We start from the raw sequence: 17,386 nt of genomic DNA on the forward strand, positions 1-17,386 counted from the left end.
CGGTGGTGAAAGCTGCTGTAGAAATTGGGAATCTGATCTATTTCGCAGTTCCATCAAGTGGGTTAATGGGTTACAACGGTGATGGTAACACTGATGTGGGCTTCGGCAGGCTTTCGGGAAGCGAGGTGAGAGGATACTCAACCCCCCTCCCCTCACTATCACTTAAACTATCCCACCGGAAGAGGGAGACAAGAAAACCACGGCGTTGATGAGAGATACGCCGACTCTCCCGCTCTCCTCCCTCGGCCGACGTTCCAATACCAACCCACACTTCCCTCTCTGTATCGTCACCTGTCCCACCAGCAGTGGGAGACGAGAAATCCACGGCGTTGATGAGAGACACCCCGAATCTCCCGCCCCGAGTGGCTGCACGTATCCTGCCACATTGCGACAGCGGTCCCGCTTCAAAGGCAGAGTCGTTGCTCGGTCACAAATGGAAGGGTGCTAGAGATTGGCGAGATCTCTTCGGCGATCGATCCTCTTCTGGTGCCCTCCAAATCCGACCCACCCCTCTTGCCTGGCAGGTGGACAGGAAAGAGGAACTCAGATAGTCAGCCACTGCCAAGCAACACCACTCCGCCCCTGCCTCCGCTAATCTGCTGCTGACTCCCCCATCCATGCATCTGTTAGCTCCAGACTTGAATATTCCAACACTCTCCTGGTCCAACACCCTTCTTCCACCCTCCATAAACTGAAGCTGATCCAAAACTCTGCTGGCCATGTCCTAACTCACAACAAGTCCCGTTCACCCAGCACTTCCTGGCTTTATAAACAGAGGCACAGAACAAAATCAAGGAAGTTATGCAGAAACTTTATAAATCATTGGTCCGGCCCCAGCTGGAGTATTGTCTCCAGTTCTGGGCACCACAAATTAGGAATGCTATCAAGGCCTTGGAGTCAGGGCAGAGGAGATTGACTAGAATGGTGCCAGGGACGGGCCTAACCAATCTTTCATAGTCTGAAAAAACAACAGTTTACAATTACTCTCTGCTTTCTGTCCCTTAGTCAATTTCGTATCCACGCAGCCACAGTCCCATTAATCTGACGGCTTCAATTTTGTTAACAAATCTACATTGTGGTAGTTTAAAAATCGCCATTTGAAATTGCATTTATATAACATCAACCACATGGCCCTCCTCAAACTTTTCCGTGTCTTCATCAAATAACTCAATCAAGTTAGTCAAGCATGATTTGCCTTTAGCAAATCCATGCTGGCTTTCATTTATTGACCCATATTGTTTCCAAATGCTAATTAATTTTTTTCCCGGATTAATGTCTCTAAAACTTTCCCCGCCACTAACGTTAGGCTGCTTGGTCTGTGATTGCCGTGATTTTCCCTCTCCACTTTTTTAACATTTGTCTAACGACAGCAATCCACCAGCCCTCTGGTACCGCGCCCATATTCAAAGAGGTTTGTAATATTGTGGCCAGAACCTCCACAATTTCCAGCTTTAATTCCCTCAGCAACCTAGGATGCAGCAATTTGCACCGGGTGACTTTTCTACTTTGAGCGCTGCCAACATTGTAGGTACCTCCTCTTTATCGATTTTTCCTCTCCAGTTGCTCTACTATCTCATCATTTAGTGTGGCATTCGCAGCATCCGCTTCTGTAGTGAAAACGGATGCATGCCCATCGCTTTTGTCCCTAATCGGCCCCAGCTTTCCTTTCACTGCCCTTTTACGAGTTATGTGTTTATAAAAGATTTTTGGGTCCACTAGCATCTTACTCTCTACGCTATTCTCATATACACTCTTTGCCCCTCTTATTTCCTTTTTCAGTTTTCAGCTGCACTTTTTGTATTCAGCTTGTTTGTCTACTTATTTTTGAGCCTGAAGTTTATCATAAGCTTCCTTTCTCTGTTTCATTATCATCTCTATATCTTTAGCCATCCAGGGAGCTCTAACTTTTCAGGTGGCATTTTGGACACTAGCAGAATCGTGGGACATGGTGCTCGGGCGAGTAAGTGTAGTTGAAGTCAAACAGCAGCGATGTTCTTATTGAATGGTGGAGCAGGCTCGAAGGGCGGTATGGCCGACTCCTGCTCCTAATTATGTTCTTTGGATGCCCTTCTTTTACTATTTTTGTGTATGGGTCATTGACTAAGATAATCTGTTAATCCCTCTACTGATAGTACGTCCATATTATTGTAAGTTTTACATATATCAAAGCACACACTGACACTGACACTGACACTGACACTGACACTGACACTGACACTGACACTGACACTGACACTGACACTGACACTGACACTGACACAGTGTCAGTGTCAGTGTCAGTGTCAGTGTCAGTGTCAGTGTCTGTGTCAGTGTCAGTGTCTGACACAGACACAGACACAGACACTGACACTGACACTGACACTGACACTGACACAGACACACACATACAGACACTCACACACACACACATACAGACACTCACACACACACACATACAGACACTCACACACACACACATACAGACACTCACACACACACACATACAGACACTCACACACACACACATACAGACACTCACACACACACACATACAGACACTCACACACACACACATACAGACACTCACACACACACACATACAGACACTCACACACACACACACATACAGACACTCACACACACACACATACAGACACTCACACACACACACATACAGACACTCACACACACACATACAGACACTCACACACACACACATACAGACACTCACACACACACACATACAGACACTCACACACACACACACATACAGACACTCACACACACACTCACATACAGACACTCACACACACACACATACAGAAACTCACACACACACACATACAGACACTCACACACACACACATACAGACACTCACACACACACACATACAGACACTCACACACACACACATACAGACACTCACACACACACACATACAGACACTCACACACACTCACATACACACACACAGACACACACACAGACACTCACACACATTCACACACACAGACACACAGACACACACACAGACACACAGACACACACACACACACACAGTTATATATATGGATTAATAGATCTGTCTGCGTCTCAATGTTTCAATTGGGAAGTCAATTTTCCACACGTGACACAATAACCTTTATTCATTCTGACCTGCTGTGTTTTTCCAGCATTTTCTGGGCCTTATTTCAGATTGGCCGTACTTTGTTTGTTGTTTTGGCCACTGTCCAGTTTAGTAACACAGCGGAATCAGTACATTCTGATTATTACAGAATAGAGCAGGTCACTGTGCAAGTTACACAGTGTACAGAGCAGCTTGTAAAATTCCTGCTTTTAGTGATGGGCAAGAACAGTTACACATGACTGAGTGACTTCATTGTGCAGCCTCCAGGCATCAACTTTACAACTATCAAAACTAAACCCAAATGTCTGTCAATCCAGAACACACATTAATTGGCCAGCGTGCTTCATCTACTGCCATTCTGCTAGTCTGTGCTCCACCACTACAGGCCGATTACAATGACAGTTTGAAAAGTGTTACCTAATGCTTTATGTGTGTTAACCTAATTCCTGTCTCCACCGCTCTGTTTCTATTTGAATCTGCTTGTATTTGATTGTCTCAGTCTCTCTTTGTATATTCATCAGTCGTGGTCTTTCTCAGTCTCATTACTTCAATTCTCTTTTAATTTCTATCTATCGCTGTACTGTTTCTCCTTTTATGTCACCCTTTAAGATATCATTCACTGTCTCACTCTGTAACTCTATGTTGCTGCATGTCTTCATAGAATCTTACTGAATAGAATAAGGCCATTCGGCCCATTATGCCTGTGCCGGCCCTTTGAAAGATCTCTCCAATTCCTTATCTCCTCTGCTCTTTCCCCATAGCCCTGCAATGTTCTCTCCTTAGATTATGTATCCAATACCATTTTGAATGTTACTATTGGATCTGCTTCCACCATCCTTTCAGTCAGTGCCTTCCAGGTCATAACACGTCCCCCACATTTCGCTACATTAAAAATTCCTCTCGTCTCACCTGTGATTCACTTACCTATTACTTTATTGGTCTTCTCTCTGTCCCTGCCTTCTTTTACTCCTTTTTCCATTTCTCTCCCTCTCACTCTGGCTCGTTCTCTCCTCTCTGTCCAAGTTTTTTTTTTAATCTTTCCACCCGCCTACAACTCTTTCTCTCTCTTTCTGTCTGCCTCTGAGTATCACCGTGTCTCTGTCTGTCTCTCTCTTCCCTTTTACTCCTTATTTCCGTTTGCCTTTTCATCTCAGCCTTTAGGTACCATCCTGTTTGCCTCTCATTTTCTTTATTTATGTTTTGTCTATATCTTTCTTTCTATTACTAGTTGTGTCTCTTTCTATCTCTCTTCTCGCTCTGACATAATATATTTCGCTTTCTCTCCTTTCCATCTCTTGCATCTTTCTGTCGTTATTCCATCTCTCCCTTTACCCTCTATATCTTTCTCCCTCGTTTCTCTTTTCTTCTCATTTGATCTCTATTTTTGTGAGCCGTTCTGTGTTCTGTCACTCCATGCCCTCTTTTGTGCCTTTCTCTCTCTCTTCGTAACTCCTTTACTCAATCACTCTCTTCTTTATTCTCCCTGTGTCCTGTTTCTCTATTTACCATCTGTGCCTTCCTTTTTCTCCTTTTTTCCCTTTCTCTCTCTCTGTTCTATCTCAGTGTCACGGTTTCTCCCTACTTCTTCAGCTTTTCTTTACGGCAATTTACAGTGAACTTTAATTATTTGAGCACTGATTACATAACTGCATTACAAATTATTGCACGTTATTCGAAAATTATCATTGATAGCAATAAAAAGATTAACCCTATAATACGAAATTTGTGAATCAATATAAAGACACTATTAGCATCTGTTCAGACAGATATCAAGAAGTTATATCTGCCTACATAACAGTCGCCACACTGCAGAAGTAAATCATGGTGAAAAGTGTTTTGCCATATATTAATAAAAAAGGCACTGCACAAATTCATTTTTATTAATTATATTGTAAATTTATGGACTATAAAATAAACTTTGCTCGTTTGGTACTGTGCTCTCCTGTTTTGTTCCTTTCTGTGTCTCGAGTTCTCTTTGATGCCAATATTTTGTCTATAATAACATAAGAACTAGGAGCAGCAGGAGGCCATGCAGCCCCTTGAGCCTGCGTCGCCATTCAATATGATCGTGGCTGAACTTTGTCATCAAATCCACTTTCCCGCCCTCTCCATATATCCCTTGATTCCATTAAAAACCCAAAATATATCAATCTCAGTCTTGATTATACTGAACAACTGAACATCACAACCCTCTGTGGTAGAGAATTCCAAAGATTAACACCAGCTCAGTGAAGACATTTCTCCTCATCTCATTACTAAATGGCCGACCTGTTATTCTGAGACTGTGACCCCGAGTTCTAGGCGCTCAAGCCGGGGGAATAGCTTCTCAGCTTCTCCCCTGTTAAGCCCTCATATAATGTTATACTTTTCAATGGGATCATCTCTCATTATTCTATACCTCCAGAGATTATGATGTCATTCTACTCAATCTCTCATCGCAGGGCAGCCCTCTCTTTTTCCAGCAATCAGTTCAGTGAACCTTTGTTGAACCTCCTCTAAGGCAAATATATTCTTCCTTAAGTAAGGCGACTAAAATGAACACAGAACTTCAGGTGTGGTATCATCAAAACCCAATGTAATTGCAGCATTAATTCCTTACTCGCACACATCAAGCCCCTTGAAATAAATGCTAATATACAACAACCACTGGATTCCCTTTATCTACATTGCTATTTAGACACTGCAACCATTTCTAATAGGTATATAAAGCAAAACAGAATACTTATACCTCAGATTAAGAGAGAGGGTGTTTTTTGAACAAGAGAAAGTTCAGAGAAATTGTTAGACAAATCGACAAATAAACGCAGAGAGGCAGAGTGAAAGTTAAACAGGAATAATACAGGCACACAAGGGCGATTACAAAGAGAGATACGTTAACCAAATGTTATTTTCTTTGTATGGTTTTCCGACGTGTATTTTTCCTCATTATATTTATCTCTTCCTATTTTTCTCCACAACAACTTTTGCCGGTTTTTTCTCTCTGCCTTCTCAGTGCTCCTACCCCTTTAATTTCTCCCACTCTCCCTCTTTCTATTCCGTTTCCTCTCGGTTTATCTCTATCCAATTCAACATCTACATCTCTTATTCTATGCTTCTTTACATATTTCGACTGGTCTCTTTCATTAACTTGTTTTCTCTGCAAGTCTATGCTCTGAAATCATTTTCACTTTCAAAAAAGTACAATATCCAAATCAGATTTCAGATAATTGCAGGGCTCTATGCTGCTAATATATAATGTAAATTCTGCCCAGTGAGGAGTGTAAGCAATGGACCAAGAAATAGGTTCCAGTGCTAGTGCCTGAAACCATTCAGCTCTTTCTATGATTTAATTAATTTAACAATTAGGTTGAGTGGGTATTTCACCGCGTTCTTCAGCTCCTCTCTGAATTTAGCCTGTGTCAGGACATAAATACACGTGTTGGTGCAGGAACTGAGAAGCTGAAGCATTATTGCTGTGTGTTCTGTGATATAAAGAGGGTCAGTGTACGAGTAATAAAACCGAATATCTGCAATTCGCGTATAAATATTATACAAAACCTGGGTCACCCATAACAATATAAAACTGCCGGTTATACTGAAGAGTAAAACAATGGATTTCCTTCGGTTCTCCATCTCTGTGTCCTTGTGATTCTCTCCATCGCTGCAGCCCCGGAGCCCCTTGCGGACTCGACTGGCCGCTAAAATACGTCTGACCGTCAGAACATTGAGCAGCAAAATCAGAACGAATGGAACACAAGGGGTTAAAATGAGTTGAAACAACTCAAATGCTCCACATAACGGGGACGTATAGAAGCTCGGTTCAGGGACACAATACCAGTGAACATTATCAACTATATATTCAGCTTCATATTTGAAGTACCAGGGGACAGATTCCAAACTGCCCAGCACACTCACTGCCCCGATAACCACTGCCGCCGTTTTCTCGGTGCAATATTTTGCTTTCAGCTTCTCATAACAAATGGCCACAAATCGATCAAACGTGAAAGCGACTGTGAGCCAAACAGAAACCGTGGTATTTGAAATAATCAGTATGTAAATAAATCTACACACGGGAGTAATGTTCAGGAATAAATATGGGAAATAAATCTGACCAAACCACTTCAATATGGGATCAGAGATTACGGCCAGGAGATCAGCCGCTGCCATTCCCACCAGGTAACGGGTGATACACCTGGAGAGGCCGCACTTTCCTCGGGACAGGATCACAATTGCCACCAAGTTAACTGTAAGAGAGAGAGAACGAAGCAGGGAAATTACTGATCAGGCCTGGAGCGAAGGAAGGAGCATGACAGGATCTGGGCTGAAATTTCCAGCTTTGTTGCTGCATCGAGCGGTGGAAACTGATTCATGGACCTGGGCCGCGCTTTCGGGCAGAGAAATGTTTTAAATACAATTATCGTTAATCAATTTGCGAAATGGGTAAAATATGTGAATCATTTGGGCACCGGATTCACTGGAAGGGCCGAGTGAGGGTGCCGTGCCAGTGGGGAATGGAAATTGGATTTGAGGAGCGGGAATCGAAATGGTTAAATCCGGATTTGGCCTCCCGATTGAAGGCCGGGCAGGTTTTGGGAGAGGGGAATGTGAAGGTGGTCTGTTGCTTTGGGTCAAGAGAGCCGAAAGGGGCTGGCTCTAAATGGGAAATGCCGAGAGCCATGGCGGTGAATTTGAGGCTTCGGATTGGATTGGAAGAGGAAGCTGGAGGCCGAGCCAGTGAGTGAGATTGCGATGGAGAGAAGGAAAAGGACATGTGGGAGCTGGAGGGTAGTCAGAAACAGAGAGTCTGGGAAAGTGGGCAAACTCTAGCAACGGATGAGGAGACATAGTATTCAATGCAGGGGGGAGAGGCTGGGATTCACAGGGAGAGACTGCAGCAGAGTGATTGTAGACATTAAGGTATAGGTACCAGTAACACCACTCAATTAGTCCTTTGAAACATTAACTTGTGTTTAATGTTGTCAGCTCCTTGGGTATAACATGTGGACATATAATTTACTCAGCACATTCAGTTACATCAATGCAAATTCAACTATATCAGTTACATAAAACTCATTTTTTATTGAATTCGGCTGATGCACAGCTTTTAAAATCCACTATTCTAATAATCCTTTTTGATCAATAAATAATAGAAACTATATTTGAAATAAATTTGTATTATGTGCATGTATAAGCCATAAAGTAACGAAAAAAATAATCACCAGAACAGACGGTGGCTCTCATGGATAAACACAGAGAAGTGGGAATACAAGGAAATTCTCACCCAATCTGACCACACCCGAATAACACCCTGAAGTAACATCTACTTTTAATGGTACTCGAACTTTCAGTAGCTCTTTCTCACTTGCGCACAAACATTTCCTTCTCGCTGTCATTCTCCCTCTCTCTTCCTCTATCGCTCCTCTATCTTTCTGCACTGTCTGTGCTCTCTGCGCCAAATCTCTTTTTGAGATCCGATTCAATCGTAACATCCTACGACTGCATTCTGCACACCATCTTCGTGCTATGTGATGCTATCCTTAGGGTCAGTTTGTTCAATGGGGAAGCCTTTGTGAATAATTAATGCCTCTACAGTTGATCCAAATCTCCTCCAGACAGAAATCACGATAATTGAAGACACCCTCCTGTAATTATAAAGTACAGTGTTAGATGGCACGATTGCACAAGTAACAAAACGCCAACCTCACTGCCGCTGTGTATAATCTGCAGATCAATAAAAGGGATCATTTTCCAACAGATAGATGTGCAACCTGATACAACATAACCTGAAGATATTAATGTTTACAATGAAGTCCAATGACATTCAGTGAATCCATCCATACTAAAGCAGAGAAGGAGATGCAAATGAGTCAGCAACAAATGCAGTTCAGTCGCCAGACCTCTGATGTGGCGTCAGATACACACACAGTGAAATAATATTTCATAACAGTGATAACCAATACACACACTGAAATCATAATTAATCTCTGAAGTTTTATTAGGAAGGAAGGAGATTGCGCTGCCTCCTTGTAACACTGAGACCGGGAGCTGTCTCATTATCAATCACTGAATAAACATTTACAAAAAAATATTCCAGGCAGGCTTAATTCACAGCATGGAACTGTTAAAAGCTACAGACGGGATGATAGCTGCATTTAACCCAGACTCCTGATTTCAATTCATTGAGTACATAATTTAGTCCAGTAACAATGCCATAGTTTTATAAACAATTATCATTATAGATATAATGCAACTGCTTCAAGACCGAAAGAGCAGGGAGACCGGACATTCCATTCTTCCACTGGTTGAAGTGAAGGGGCTGCGAGTAAAACATTACCAAGTGAAGGAGCACAGTTAACACCGATTTATATCATTAACAGAAAAGGTAACTGCTTACCAGTAACTCCAACGGCTGCAAGAACAGGATAGTAAAATGTCTTCTATCTGATAGATTACTGTATATCCCATTTCTGTGAGAAGCGGCGACTTGTTGGAGTGGAACCCACCGCTCTGGCAGGCTCTCGGAGCTGATCCAGTCCAATGGGCCCTGATTTACACCGAGGATAAGTCTCCACTGACACTGACAAGTTATACCCCTTATCATTGCTATTAATTACAGTCACTTGAACAAACACATTGGGCGGGATTTTGCTACAGCGGGCGGGTTGGGGTCGGAATCGTGTTCCCCACATTTCGGGCTGGATTTTCCTAAATTCGTGTCTGCTGGTCCCGACTCCGTCCCCCCTCCAGGAGGCGGGATAGGCCCTTAAGGCCCTGAACAAGCCCTCAATTGGCTCTATAATCCCAACTGGCTTGAGGAGTAGCAGCTGCAGCTCAACCATTAAATGGCAGATTTGAACAGGCTTTAATTGCAGGTGGCATAACTTTGCTCTCACAGGTCTGGGGGATCTTTCAGAAGGCTTCCCAAAGCTCTGGAAGTTTGCAGCCTGACAACCATCTCCAGTGTGACCTCTTGGGAAACACCTCTCGCCACCTTCACTGAGCGCTTCCTCAACTGAGGCATCTACCAGAAGCATGGGAGCTGTTTTTGACCTGCCCTTCTGGATATTACATGAGGCCGCCCAACAGCAGCAGCAACAGTTGCGCCAAGCTGCTGATGCCCCACCTGAGGATGCACAGGCCAGAAGGGGCCAGCGCATGGAAGTCCGTCGGCGCAGGAGATGCCCCCCAAGCAGGGTCTACAGACGCAGGGTCAGCTACCTCGACATGTCTCAGCGGGAGTGCCAAAGGCGGCTCTGACTTTCGCGAGAGATAGTGGCTGACATCTGCGCAATGCTGCAGCAAGACCTGGAGCACAGAGGAGCAGCTGGACACCCCTTATCAGTGGCCGTCAAAGTCACGATCGCACTCAAATTTTTTGCCTCAGGCTCATTCCAGGGATCAGCAGCAGCCATCAGCGGCGTCTCACAAGCGGCCGCACACACCTGCATCAAGCAGGTAACCGATGCCCTCTTTGCCATCGCGCACAATCACATCCATTTCACCAACGATCTAGCAAGTGTCATGGCGAGAGCAGATGGATTTGCGAATCTTGCAGGCTTTCCAAGCGTGCAGGGCATCGTTGATTGCACACATGTGGCCCTTAAGGCCCCCCATCGCAATCCTGGTATATTTGTCAACCGCAAGGGCTTCCACTCCCTGAACGTTCAGCTGGTGTGTAACCACAAGAAGGAAATTTTGCATGTTTGTGCCAAGTACCCTGGCAGTTGCCATGACTCCCTCATACTGCGCCAGTCTACTGTGCCTCCTCTATTCAGTCCGCCAGACCAACTTAACAGATGGCTACTTGGAGACAAGGGCTATCCCTTGAGGACGTGGCTACTGACGCCGCTGAGGAGCCCATCCAACGCAGCTGAGGAGAACTACAACTCCAGCCACCTTTCCACCAGAGTCATGATCGAGCAGACCATTGGTCTGCTGAAGATGCGCTTCAGATGCCTGGATAGATCAGGTGGAGCCCTGCAATACTCAGCAGCCAGGGTCTCCAGAATCGTTGTGGTTTGCTGTGTGCTTCACAACATGGCACAGCGTCGTGGCTTGCAGATGGCCGAGAACCAAGTGGCTCCTGACATATCCTCCTCAGATGAGGAGGAGGAGAGCGATGATGAACATCTTGCAGAGGCTCATCAACCAGCGGCAGCAGTGCATGAGAACATTGGTGGCCGGCATGCAAGGGACGCGCTCAGTGGCCAGATTTGCTGAGCCTCGCCCTTGAGGGACTAGTGCCTCCCATCCTTTTACCTGAGCACTGACAATAGCCAGGGAGCAGCTGAGTTCTAGCGATGTGACCACCATACTGACCTCAAAGTGAAAGTCCCATTCGCAAAATGACACACGCCACAACTACAGCAGTAGCCAACAGATGTTTTAATCACATTATTCTGATGGCTTTCAACCATAACACATTAAATTCCACTCAAGTGACTACCCTTGTGACTATTTGTGCAGTTTATTTCTCTTATGCGTGCTCCTACATAGTGGTACCCCAGTGGCATCAGCAGATGTGGAGGCCCCTTGCTCACTTCCTTGCTGCTCCTGTCTGGACACCTTTGGCGGGCGTCCTCTGGGTCTGCGAGCCTGTAAGGGCTGTGCAGCAGTCTGCTGCTCCTGCGGCTGTGCAGGGGTTGAGACGCCGATCTCACTTGGGTGCTGACTCAGGTGGGGCTCTGACCGAGGACTTGTCAGTGGCATGGAAATTTGAGCGCTGGGAGAGGAGCCCCCACCTCCTTGTTCGCTGCCACCATCATCCCTCTCATGGGTCAGGTCCCCCTCAGCACTTGCAAGTGGCGAGAGAGCACCTTGCTGCACATCAGGGGAGCCATGGGGACCCGTGTCGGGACTGGCAGTCCTTCTCAGAGGGACTGCCATGAAGGTCTGGTTTCTCCATTCAATAGCTGCACATTGCTCCTCCAGAGATGTCAGTCAAGTCTGAACACTCACCATGTTTTCATCACTCGCGTGACGTATCTCCTCCATGGCCGTAGCCAGCCTTTCCACGGAGGTTGCCATCCTTTCCGTGGTAATGCGTTGATGCGCCAATGACCCCACAAAGGCTCTGCTCGCGTTAGCGGCGGACTCCTCCATTCGCTCCGCACTCACAGCAGCCCTGGAGGCAAAACCTGCCAGAGACTCCTGCATATTTTCCTGGAGTGCTATCACCGCTGATACTGTGGATCGACCCAGAGGCAGAGGGTCGACATGCAGCTGAGCCAAGCTGGGAGAGTGCTGCGCCCTCCGACTAGGCCTCTCCACTGCTGTCCCTGTCTCCACCATCTGCTGAGGCTCACTTGTGAGCTGTGATACACCAGGTGACGACACTACTCTATGTCCCGAAGGTCCCACCGAGGTGTCAGATTCCACGCTGGTGCTGGGTGCGTTGCCTTCTGCTGACGCTGCGCCCTCAGAGGTTGCAGCTTCCTCTGAGGAGTCTCGTAGCTGAGGCTGAACCTCCTCCTGCATCCTGGAGATGGGAGCTTGCGATGGACCTGTGGGGAAGTAAAGGAAAGTGTCAGAGATGAGAGGCCAGGGTTACCTGCACAGTGCTTATTGCAGATGATCAGAGGTCCATCTGTTAGAGCTTCCAAGTCATTATCAGCGAGTCATGCAATGCAATTGAGAGAGTTGGAAAACTCTTCTGTCACCAGCTTGCTCTGCTGCACCAGTCTCTCCGTCCCCCACTTGTGTGTCGTCCTGGACTCCGATGATCTCCAGGACCGCCACCTCCCATGGGGTCAGCTGGGCTAAGGAGGCTGCCCCTCCCCCTGGCTTGGCTCGCTCTGCTCGGTTGTCAGCTCTCTTTTGCTGCAATGGGGGAGACAAGTGGAGTTTGAGCGAGAATGAATGAGTGAGTGTAGAGAATCGATGGCATGGATGCTTAGGAGAGAAAGATGGAGTGAGATGGCAGGACCAAGGGCCCTCCCTATGTGATGTATGTTGCTTTCATAGCATGACAGTGATAGGGAGTGTGAGGGCTGCATAGTCCATTAGTTAGGTGAATGTGATCATAGAGAGAGGGGGAGTGGGAAAGGGTGCATGCATGTCAGTGCCAAGTGGGATGTGGAGGAAGAGATTGGTAAAGCTGAGAGCTGGCGTGGAAAGGCAATGGGGATCAGATTAAGAGTGATGGGAACATCATACTCACTTTTCCAGTGCGCAGAAGGTCATGGAAGCGTTTGCGACATTGTCTCCATGTTCTGATGGTATTGCTGGTGTCGTTCACTTGCTCTGCCACCCTCAGCCACAAAGCCTTGGTTTGCTGGAGTGGCTTCTTCCTCCCCGAGGAGGGGAAGAGCACCTCCCTGCTCTTTTTCGCTCCCTCCACCAATGCCTGGAGGGCTGCCTCGTCAAATCTGGGGGATGCCTTCCTCCGACGTGTCGCCATGACTGATGATGTTCGAAGCAGCTGCTTGGGCGAGAAGCTTGGCAGTCTGCTGATGTCAGGAAGGCTTGTGGAAGCCCTTAAATGAAGCAGCAGTGATGATGTCACGTGAAAAGCTCTCAGGCTAGGGGTTCCCATTCGTGGGGAATCAATTGGGGTATTAAATCAAAATTGCATCAATTAGAGCTTCCAAGTCATTTGTGGGATTTTGCTACGGGGGCGGGTTTCCCACACGAATTCTGCACGATGTGGGAAATTGATGCAATTTTGATTTAACAGCCCAATTAAATCCCACTTGTGGGAGCCCCTAGTCAGAATGAAAAGAGAGGGAACCCCTAGTCAGAGAGCTATTAAGTTATGAAGTTATGAAGATCGCCTCTGATTTGTAGGCAGCATGGCAGCATAGTGGTTAGCACTGTTGTATCACAGCGCTAGAGACCCGGGTTCGAATCCGGCCTCGGGTAACTGTCTCTGTGGAGTTTACACATTCTCGCCGTGTTTGCGTGGATGTGCAGGTTGATTGGTTATGATAAATTGGCCCTGGCAGCTGCTGCTACCATCATCAGTCATGGCGACACATCGGAGTAAGGTGTGACGAGGCAGCCAATCAACCTAACCCGCCCATCTTTGGACTGTGGGAGGAAACCGGAGCCCCCGGAGAAAACCCACGTAAACATGGGGAGAATGTGCAAACTCCACACAGACAGTCACAGTCAGCTGAGGCCGGATTCGATCACCGGGTCCCTGGCTTTGTAAGGCAACAGTGCTAACCACTATGCCACCGTGCTGCCTGGAACATTGGGGACGGAAGTTGGATGGGAATGGATTCGGCCTCCTTACTGGGGCTTAGGGTGCTGCTTTCCCGCTTGGGGAACTGAGTTGGGGTCGGTAAATGGCCTTGTGCATTGTCTGAAACACTGGTTACTGAGTTGTCAAGGTAGGAAATCATAGACCAAAAGGGCAACTCATTAACTGAAACTTGAACATCGACAACTGGTTAACCTAAAAGTCAGAGCGACAAATGATTAACCAAGGAGGCAACTCAGTAACTGAAATTTCATAGTGGCAACTGGGTAACCAAAGATACAAGTCGTAAACTGAAATTTCAAGGAGGCAACTCACTAACTGAGTTTTGAACATCGACAACTGGTTAACCAAATGTCACAGTGACAAATGAGTAACCAAAGTATTAACTGATTACTTGGCATTCACATTGGGGACGGAAGTCCGATGGGAATGGATTCAGCCGCCTTACCGAGGCTTCGGGTGCTCCTTTCCCGCTTGGGGAACCGAGTTGGGGTCGTCAAATGGGCTTGTGCATTGTCTGAAACACTGGTTAATGAGTTGTCAAGGTAGCAAATCATAAGCCAAAAGGGCAACTCATTAACTGAAATTTGAACATCGACAACTGGTTAACCAAAAGTCAGAGCGACAAATGATTAATCAAGGAGGCAACTCAGTAACTGAATATTGGGCATTCAAATTGGGGGCCGTCGTCCGATGGGAATGGATTCAGCCGCCTTACCGGGGCTTCGGGTGCTGCTTTCCCGCTTGGGGAACCGAGTTGGGGTCATCAAATGGCCCTGTGCATTGTCTGAAACACTGGTTAATGAGTTGTCAAGGTAGGAAATCATAGACCAAAGAGGCAACTCATTAACTGAATATTGAACATCGACAACTGGTTAACCAAAAGTCAGAGCGACAAATGATAAACCAAAAGGGCAACTCATTAACTGAATACTTGGCATTCACATTGGGGACGGAAGTCCTATGGGAATGGATTCGGCCGCCTTACCGGGCTTCGGTTGCTGCTTTCCCGCTTGGCGAACCGAGTTGGGGTCGTCAAATGGCCTTGTGCAGTTTCTGAAACACTGGTTAATGAGTTGTCAAGGTAGGAAATCATAAAAAGGGCAACTCATTAACTGAAATTTGAACATCGACAACTGGGTAACCAAAAGTCAGAGCGACAAATGATTAACCAAGGAGGCAACTCATTAACTGAATACTCGGCATTCACATTGGGGACGGAAGTCTGGATGGGAATGTATTCAGCCGCCTTACCGGGGCTTTGGGTGCTCCTTTCCCTTGGGGAACGTTGGGGTCGTCAAATCGCCTTGTGTGCATTTTCTGAAACAATGGTGGCGTTCGACCGGGCAAGCCAAGACAAGTCGAATGGTGGCAAAACCGCCTCGCTCCGCTGCGTGAGTGCGGAGATATGAGCTTTCAAAGTGGGGCCGGGGGTCGGATCTCAGCTAGCGGGAAAAAAATCGCCGAAGCCGTCCGAAATAAAAAAAAAAAATTTGGACGTCGGCCGAGGTGTCATTCGAATGGGCAAGCGAAGCCGAGTCTAGCGCTGTGAAAACCACTTCAATCCGCTGCGTGATTGCGGAGATATGAGCTTTCAAATTGGGGCCGGGGGTCGGATCTCACCCGGCCGGGAATAAAATGGCCGATGCGGCCGAAATAAAAAACATTTTTTTGGACGTCGGCCGAGGTGTCATTCGAACGGGCAAGCGAAGCCGAATCTAACGCTGTGAAAACCGCTTCAATCCGCTGCGTGAGTGCGGAGATATGAGCTTTCAAATTGGGGCCGGGGGTCGGTTCTCAGCTAGCCGGGAAAAAAATCGCCGAAAAAGTCCGAAATAAAAAAAAAAAATTTTGGACGTCGGCCGAGGTGTCATTCGAATGGGCAAGCGAAGCCGCGTCTAGCGCTGTGAAAACCGCTTCAATCCGCTTTGTGAGTGCCGAGATATGAGCTTTCAAAGAGGGGCCGGGGATCGGATCTCACTTGGCCGGGAAAAAAATGGCCGATGCGGCCGAAATAAAAAAAAAAAATTTGGACGTCGGCCGATGTGTCATTCGAATGGGCAAGCGAAGCCGAGTCTAGCGCTGTGAAAACCGCTTCGATCCGCTGCGTGAGTGCGGAGATATGGCCGTTCAAAGTTGTACCGGAAGTACGGAAGGAGAAAGATTTGACCGGCTGTGGCCGAAAAAAGTGCCGGTGGTCGGTCACAAAAGTCAAATCCGTCCCGCTGATTTGACACTTGTCATTTCAGGCAGGGGGGATTGGCGGGGTACCTGGAGATTGGTCGGAGGTGGTTTCTCGAGACTTGGTCTGTTTTCCAGATTACTGTCTAGGGCCTCCAGGTCTGCAGAGACCATACCGGGCTGCCGTCCAACCGACTTTTAACCCTTTTTGGGTGGAAATTTATTTCCATTTTTAACCAATTTTCGGGTTTTTGGTCGGGCTTAAAAAATGGCAGCCTGACGTCTGGCAGAGGCCGGGGCTTCGGCTCCCCTTGCGTAAGGGACCGTATTCGACCCGATTAAGCCCCGAAAATGGATCCAAATGTCGGCCGACCAAGTAAGCTTGCTGGGGAGAGAGACTAAGTGCCGGGCTGGGCACCTCATTAACCAATGAAAAGTTAAGGCTGCTGGAGAGACTAAGTCCGAGCCTGGGCACATCATTAACCATAAATGAAAAAGGCGAGGCCGAGTCTGGAGCATGGCTAACTGATTAACCAAATTGGCAAGGCCCGGGCTGAAAGTGAGCGAGTGACCCGTGGCCAGGGAGCTGGATGGCGGGAGAGAGTCTAACCCCCAAAATATGGAAGTCCGATGAGAAAATATTAGGCCGCCTTTTGCGGGCCTCGGGTGTTGCTTCCCGGCCTGGGAAAGTGAGTTGCTCCCGGCAAGTTGACATGTGCATTTTTTGATTTCGAGACATCATTAACCAAAACATGGAAGTCCGATGGGAAAATATTCGGGCCCTTCAAGCGGGCCTCCGGTGATGCTTTCCAGCTTGGGGAAGTGAGTTGCTCCCGCCAAATTGACATGTGCATTTAACGATTTCGAGACATGATTAACCAAATCGCAGAAGTCCGATGAGAAAAGATTCGGCCGC

The sequence above is a fragment of the Somniosus microcephalus genome, unplaced genomic scaffold (assembly GCF_052327205.1).
Source record: "Somniosus microcephalus isolate GS21.2 unplaced genomic scaffold, FLI_Smic_1.0 unresolved_chr5, whole genome shotgun sequence".
Taxonomy (NCBI): domain Eukaryota; kingdom Metazoa; phylum Chordata; class Chondrichthyes; order Squaliformes; family Somniosidae; genus Somniosus; species Somniosus microcephalus.